Source organism: Coturnix japonica, chromosome 10 (assembly GCF_054131305.1).
Source record: "Coturnix japonica strain WE chromosome 10, WE-NBRP24, whole genome shotgun sequence".
Lineage (NCBI taxonomy): Eukaryota > Metazoa > Chordata > Aves > Galliformes > Phasianidae > Coturnix > Coturnix japonica.
In genome coordinates this window covers 19,474,082-19,481,931 of record NC_140672.1, presented here as the reverse complement: position 1 = coordinate 19,481,931, position 7,850 = coordinate 19,474,082, and positions in this window count along the sequence as shown.

Sequence of the window (7,850 nt, the reverse complement as noted above, 5' to 3'; positions counted from 1 at the left end):
GGTGGGATGTGGTACTTGTGGGGCGGGAGGTGGCACTTGTTGGGGGGGTGGTGGCAATTGTGGGGCAGGAGGTGGCACTTGTTGGGCGAGAGTTGCAATTGTGAGACGGGAGGTGGCAATTGTGGGTCACGTAGTGGCACTTGTGGGTCAGGAGGTGGTACTTGTGGGGCGGGCGGTGGAACTGGTGGGGCTGGAGGTGGCACTTGTGGGGTGGGAGGTGGAACTTGTGGGGCAGGAGGTGGCAATTTTGGAGCAGGACGTGGATTATGTGGGTCAGGAGGTGACATTTGTGGAACAGGAGGTGGATGATGTGGGGAAGGAGGTGGATGATGTGGAACAGTAGGTGGCACCTGTGGGGCAGGAGATGGCACTTGTGGGGCGGGAGGTGGAAATTGTGGGGCAACGGGTGGCAGTTGCGGGCTGGGTCGGCACTTGTGGGGCAGTGTGTGGCACTTGAGGGGCGGGAGGTGGCACTTGTGGGGCAGGAGGTGGCACTTGTGGGGCGGGATGTGGCACTTGTGGGGCAGATGATGACACCTGTGGGGCGGGAGGTGGATGTTTTGGGGAAGGAGGTTGTAGTTGTGGGGAGGGTGGTGGCACTTGTGGGGCGGGAGGTGGCACTTGTGGGGCGGTTGGTGGATGATGTGGGGCAGGAGTTGGCACTTGTGGTGTAAGGGTTGGCACTTGTGGGGTGGGAGGAGGCACTTGTGTGGCGGCAGGTGGCAATTGCTGGGTGGGAAGTGGCAGTTGTGGGGCAGTACATTGAAGGTTTGGGGCAGGAGGTGGCACTTGTGGGGTGGAAGGTAAGAAGATTTGGGGTGTGACGTGGAAGTAGTGGGACGGGAGGTGGCACTTGTGGGGCGGGAGGTGGCAATTGTTGGGCAGGAGTTGGCACTTGTGTGGCTGGAGGTTGAAGTTGTGGGGCGAGAGGTAGCACTTGTGGGGCAGGAGCCGGCACTTGTGGGGCAGGAGTTGGCACTTGTGGGTCAGGTGGTGGCACATGTGGGGCGGGGGTCGACATTGTGGGGCAAGAGGTGTAACTTGTGGGGCAAGAGGTGTAACTTGTGGGGCAGGAGGTGGCTATAGAGGGGCGGGAGGTGGCACTTGTGTGGCGGGAGGTGGCACTTGTGAGGCGGAAGGTTAAAATTGTGGGGTGGGAGGTGGAAATTGTGGGGCAAGGGGTGGCAGTTGCGGGGCTGGGGGCGGCACTTGTGGGGCAGTGTGTGGCACTTGAGGGGTAGGGGGTGGCACTTGTGGGGCAGGAGGTGGCACTTGTGGGGCGGGATGTGGCAGTTGTGGGGCAGATGATGACACCTGTGGGGCGGGAGGTGGATGTTTTGGGGAAGGAGGTTGAAGTTGTGGGGAGGGTGGTGGCACTTGTGGGGCGGGAGGTGGCACTAGTGGGGCAGGAGTTGGCACTTGTGGGCTGGGTCATAGCACTTGTTGGGCAGGGGTTGGCACTTGTGGGGCAGGAAATGTTACTTGTGGGGCAAGAAGTGGCTCTTGAAGGGCAGGAGGTGTCACTTGTGGGGCAGGAGTTAATTCTTGTGGATCTGGAGGTGGCACTTGTGGGCCTGGAGGTTGCACTTGTGAGGCGGGAGGTGGCAGTTGTGGAAGTGGAGGTATCACTTGTGCGGCAGGACGTGGCACTTGTGGAGCAGAAGGTGGCACTTGTGGGGAAGAGGTGACACTTGAGGGGCAGGAGCTGGCATTTGTGGGGCAGAAGTTGGCACATGTGGGTCGGGAGGTGGCACTTGTGGGGCGGGAGGTGGAAGTTGTGGGGCGGCAGGTGGCAATTGTGGGTCAGGAGGAGGCATTTGTGAGGCAGGAGGTGGATGATGTGGGGCAGGAGTTGGCACTTGTGCGGCAGGAGGTGGCACTTGTGGGGAAGTAGGTAGCAGTTGTGGGGCAGGAAGTGGCACTTGTGGGGCAGGAGGAGGCACTTGTGTGGCAGGAGGAGGCACTTGTGGGGCTGGAGGAGGCCGTTGTTGGGCGGGAAGTGGAAGTTGTGGGGTGGGAGGTGGCACTTGTGGGGCAGGAGATGGTATTTGTTGTGCAGTAGGTGGCACTTGTGGAGTGGGAGATGGAAGTTGTGGGGCGGGAGGAGGCACTTGTGGGGCGGGGGGTGGCAATTGCTGGGTGGGAAGTGGCAGTTGTGGGGCAGTAGGTTGAAGGTTTGGGGCAGGAGGTGGCACTTGTGGGGTGGAAGGTAAGAAGATTTGGGGTGTGACGTGGAAGTAGTGGGGCGGAAGGTGGCACTTGTGGGGCGGGAGGTGGCACTTGTTGGGCAGGAGTTGGCACTTGTGTGGCTGGAGGTTGAAGTTGTGGGGCGAGAGGTAGCACTTGTGGGGCAGGAGCCAGCACTTGTGGGGCAGGACGCGGCGAATGTGGTGCAGGAAATGGCACTTGTGGGGCAGGAGTTGGCACTTGTTGGTCAGGTGGTGACACATGTGGGGCAAGGGTCGACGTTGTGGGGAAAGAGGTGTAACTTGTGGGGCAAGAGGTGTAACTTGTGGGGCAGGAGGTGGCTATAGAGGGGCGGGAGGTGGCACTTGTGGTGCGGAAGGTGGAACTTGTGGGTCAGGAGGAGGCATTTGTGAGGCAGGAGGTGGATGATGTGGGGCAGGAGGTGGCACTTGTGCGGCAGGAGGTGGCACTTGTGGGGCAGGAGGAGGCACTTGTGGGGCAGGAGGAGGCACTTGTGGGGCGGGAGGTGGCACTTGTGGGGCTGGATGTGGAAGTTGTGTGGCAGGATTTGACACTTCTGGGGCTGCAGGTGGCACTTGTGGTGTGGGTGGTAGAACTTGTGGGGGGTGAGGTGTAACTTGTAAAGCGGGAGGTGACAACTGTGGGACAGGAGGAGGCACTTGTGGGTCGGGAGGTGGCACTTTTAAGGCGGGAGGTGGCAGTTGTGGGGCGGGAGGTGGAAGTTGTGCGGCACGATTTAGCACTTGTGTGGCTGGAGGCGGCACTTGTGGGGCGGGAGGTGGCACTTGTGGGGCGGGAAATGGAACTTGTGGGGCGGGAAATGGAACTTGTGGGGCAGCACGTGGCACTAGTTGAGCAGGAGGTGGAAATTGTGGGGCGGGAGGTGAATGATATGAGGCAGGAAGTAGCGGTTGTGGGGCAGGAGGTGGCACTTGTGGAGTGGGAGATGGAAGTTGTGGGGCAGGAGGTGACACTTGTGGGGCGGTTGGTGGATGATGTGGGGCAGGATTTGGCCCTTGTGGGGCGGGAGATGGCACTTGTGGGGCAGGACGTGGCACTTGTGGAGCGGGAGGGGGCACTTGTGGGGCCTGAGGTGGCACTTGTAGGGCAAGAGGTGGCATTTGTGGGGCGGGAGGTGGAAGTTGTGAGGCAGGGGGTGGCACTTGTAAGGCAGGAGGTAGAACTTGTGGGGCAGGAGTTGGCACTTGTGGGGCACGAGTTGGCACTTGTGGGGCAGGTAGTTGCATTAGTGGGTCAGGTGGTGGCACTTGTGGGTCAGGTGGTGGCACTTGTGGGGCGGGATGTGGAAGTTGTGGGGTGTGAGGTGGCACTTGTGGGGCAGAAGTTGACACTGTTGGGCTGTGAGGTGTCACTTGTGGGGCGGAAGGTGGCACTTGTGCGTGGGAGGTGGAGTTTGTGGGGCGGGAGGTGGCACTTGTGGGGCAGGATGTGGCATTCTTGGAGCGGGAGGTGTAAGTTGTGAGGCAGGAGGTGGCACTTGTGCGTGGGAGGTGGAGTTTGTGCGTGGGAGGTGGCGCTTGTGGGGCAGGAGGTGGCACTTGTGGAGTGGGAGATGGAAGTTGTGAGGCAGGAGGTGGCACTTGTGCGTGGGAGGTGGAGTTTGTGCGTGGGAGGTGGCGCTTGTGGGGCAGGAGTTGGCACTTGTGGGGCACGAGTTGGCACTTGTGGGGCAGGTAGTTGCATTAGTGGGTCAGGTGGTGGCACTTGTGGGTCAGGTGGTGGCACTTGTGGGGCGGGATGTGGAAGTTGTGGGGTGTGAGGTGGCACTTGTGGGGCAGAAGTTGACACTGTTGGGCTGTGAGGTGTCACTTGTGGGGCGGAAGGTGGCACTTGTGCGTGGGAGGTGGAGTTTGTGGGGCGGGAGGTGGCACTTGTGGGGCGGGAGGTGGCACTTGTGGGGCAGGATGTGGCATTCTTGGAGCGGGAGGTGTAAGTTGTGAGGCAGGAGGTGGCACTTGTGCGTGGGAGGTGGAGTTTGTGGAGAGGGAGGTGGCGCTTGTGGGGCAGGAGGTGGCACTTGTGGGGAGGAGGTGGAACTTGTGGGGCAGGAGGTGGCTCTTGTGGGGCGTGAGGTGGAAATTGTGGGGGGGAGTGGATCTTGTGAGGCATGAGGTGGCACTAGTGGGGCAGGATGTGGCACTTGTGCGTGGGAGGTGGAGTTTGTGGAGAGGAAGGTGGCGCTTGTGGGGCGGGAGGTGGCACTTCTGTGGAGGAGGTGGAACTTGTGGGCAGGGAGGTGGCACTTGTGGGGAGGAGGTGGAACTTGTGGGGCGGGAGGTAACACTTGTGGGGCAGGATGTGGCACTTGTGCGTGGGACGTGGAATTTGTGGGGCGGGAGGTGGTACTTGTGGGGCGGGAGGGAGCACTTGTGGGGCAGGATGTGGCATTCTTGGGGCGGGAGGTGTAAGTTGTGATGCAGGAGGTGGTACATGTGGGGCGGGAGGTGTAAGTTGTGATGCAGGAGGTGGTACATGTGGGGCGGGAGGTGGAAGTTGTGATGCAGGAGGAGGTACATGTGGGGCGGGAGGTGGAAGTTGTGATGCAGGAGGTGGTACATGTGGGGCGGGAGGTGGAAGTTGTGATGCAGGAGGTGGTACATGTGGGGCGGGAGGTGTAATTTGTGATGCAGGAGGTGGTACATGTGGGGCGGGATGTGGAAGTTGTGATGCAGGAGGTGGTACATGTGGGGCGGGAGGTGGCACTTGTGGGGCAGGAGGTGGTACATGTGGGGCGGGAGGTGGCACTTGTGGGGCAGGAGGTGGATGATGAGGGGCAGGAGCTGGCACTTGTGAAGCATGAGCTGGCACTTGTGGGGCAGGAATTGGCACTTGTAGGGTGGGAGCTGGAAGTTGTGGGGTAAGAAATGGCACTTGCTGGGCAGGAGGTGGAATTTGTGGGGCAGGAATTGGAACTTGTTTGTCATGTGGCCACAATTGTTGGGCGGGAGGTGGCACTTGTATGGCGGGATGTTGAAGTTGTGGGGCGGGAGGTGGCATTTGTGGGGCTGGAACTGGCTCTTGTGGGGCAGGAGGCGGAAGTTGTAGGGCAGGAAATGGCACTTGTGGGGCAGGAGGTGGCACTTGTGGGGCAAGAAATGGCACTTGTGGGGCAAGAGGTGGCACTTGTGGGGCAGGAGGTGGTCCTTGTGGGACGAGAGGTGGCACTTGTTGGGCAGGAGGTGGAACTTATGGGGTGTTACGTGGAAGTTGTGGGGCGGGAGGTGGCACCTGTGGAAATGGAGATGGCACTAGTGGGGCAGGTAGTGGCACTTGTGGGGCAGGATATGGAACTTATGGGGCAGGAGTTTTTGTTTTTGGGGCAGGAGGTGGAAGTTGTGGGGCTGGACGTGGCACTTGTGGGGCGGGAGGTGGCTCTTTTGAGGCAGGAGGTGGCACTTGTGGGCCAGGAGATGGAAGTTGTAGAGCGGGAGGAGGCACTTGTTGGGTGGGAGGTGGTAGATGTTGGGCGTGAGGTGGCACTTGTGGGTCGGGAGGTGGAAGTTGTGGAGCGGGAGGTGGCATTTGTGGGGCGAAAGGTGACACTTGTGTGGCAGGAGGTTGCACTTGTGGGGCAGGAGGTGGCACTTGTGGGGCGGAAATTGGAACTTGTTGGGAGGGAAGAGGTACTTGTGGGGCAGGAAGTGGTTCTTGTCGGGCAGGATCTGGCACTTGTGGGGCAGGAGGTTGCAGTTGTGTGTCAGGAGGAGGAAGTTGGGCGGTCAGTGACACTTGTGGGGCAGGAGGTGGATTATTTTGGGGGGGAGGTGGCAGTGGTGTGGCAAAATGTGGCACTTGTGGGGCAGGAGCTGGCACTTCAGGGGAATGAGCTGGCACTTGTAGGGCAGGAATTGGCACTTGTGGTGCAGGGGGTGGTCGTTGTGGGGCAGGAGGTGGCACTTGTGGGGCAGGAGGTGGCACTTGTGGGGCAGGAGGTGGCACTTGTTGCGCAGGATGTGGCACTTGTGGGGAAGGAGGTGGCACCTGTATGGCAGGAATTGAAACTTGTGGGGTGTGATGGGGTACCTGTGGTTTATGAAGTGGCTCTTGTGGGGCAGGACCTGGCACTTGTGGGGCATGAACTGGCACATATGGGCAGGAAGTGCATGATGTGGTGCAGGAGCTGGCACATGTGAAGCATGAGCTGGCACATGTGGGGCAGGAATTGGCACTTGTGGGGCAGGAGCCTACACTTGTGGGGCAGAACGTGGCACTTGTTGGGCAGGAGGTTGAAGTTGTGGTGCAGGATGTAGCACTTGTGGGGCAGGAGCTGTAAATTGTCTGGTGAGATATGGCACTTGTGGGGCAGGAGGTTGCACTAGTTTGGCAGGAGGTGGCACTTGTGGGGCAGGAGGTGGATGATGTGGGGCAGGAGCTGGCAATTGTGAAGCATGAGCTGTCACTTTTGGGGCAGGAATTGTCAGTTGTGCGGCAGGAGTTGGCACTTGTGGGGCAGGATGTGGCACACGGGCAGGAGTTGGCAATTGTGTGGTGGGATGTTGAAGTTGTTGGGCGGGAGGTGGCACTTGTGGGGCTGGAAGTGGCAGTTGTAGGGCTGGAGGTGGCACTTGTGGAATTGGAGTTGGCACTAGTGGGGCAGAAGGTGGAAGTTGTGGGGAAGTATTTGGCACTTGTGGGGCAAGAGGTGGAACTTGTGGAGCAGGAGGTGGCATTTTTGGAGCATGAGTTGACACTTGTGGGGCGGGCGGTGGAACTGGCGGGGCAGGAGGTGGCACTTGTTGGGTGGGAGGTGGCACTTGTGGGGCAGGAGGTGGCAATTTTGGAGCAGGACGTGCATTATGTGGGGCAGGAGGTGGCACTTGTGGGGCAGGATGTGGAAGTTGTGGGTCAGGAGGTGACATTTGTGGAACAGGAGGTGGATGATGTGGGGAAGGAGGTGGATGATGTGGAACAGTAGGTGGCACCTGTGGGGCAGGAGGTGGCACTTATGGGGCAGGAGATGGTATTTGTTGTGCAGTAGGTGGCACTTGTGGAGTGGGAGATGGAAGTTGTGGGGCAGTGTGTGGCACTTGAGGGGCGGGAGGTGGCACTTGAGGGGCAGGAGCTGGAAGTTGTGGGTCGGGAGGTGGCACTTGTGGTGCAGGAGGTGGCACTTGTGGGGCGGATGGTGGATGATGTGGGGCAGGAGTTGGCACTTGTGGGGTAAGGGTTGGCACTTGTGGGGTGGAAGGAGGCACTTGTGGGGCGGGGGGTGGCAATTGCTGGGTGGGAAGTGTCAGTTGTGGGGCAGTAGGTTGAAGGTTTGGGGCAGGAGGTGGCACTTGTGGGGTGGAAGGTAAGAAGATTTGGGGTGTGACGTGGAAGTGGTAGGGCGGGAGGTGGCACTTGTGGGGCGGGAGGTGGCACTTGTGTGGCTGGAGGTTGAGGTTGTGGGGCGAGAGGTAGCACTTGTGGGGCAGGAGCCGGCACTTGTGGGGCAGGACGCGGCGAATGTGGTGCAGGAAATGGCACTTGTGGGGCAGGAGTTGGCACTTGTGGGTCAGGTGGTGGCACATGTGGGGCGGGGGTCGACGTTGTGGGGTGGGAGGTGGAAGTTGTGGGGCAAGAGGTGTAACTTGTGGGGCAGGAGGTGGCTATAGAGGGGCGGGAGGTGGCACTTGTGT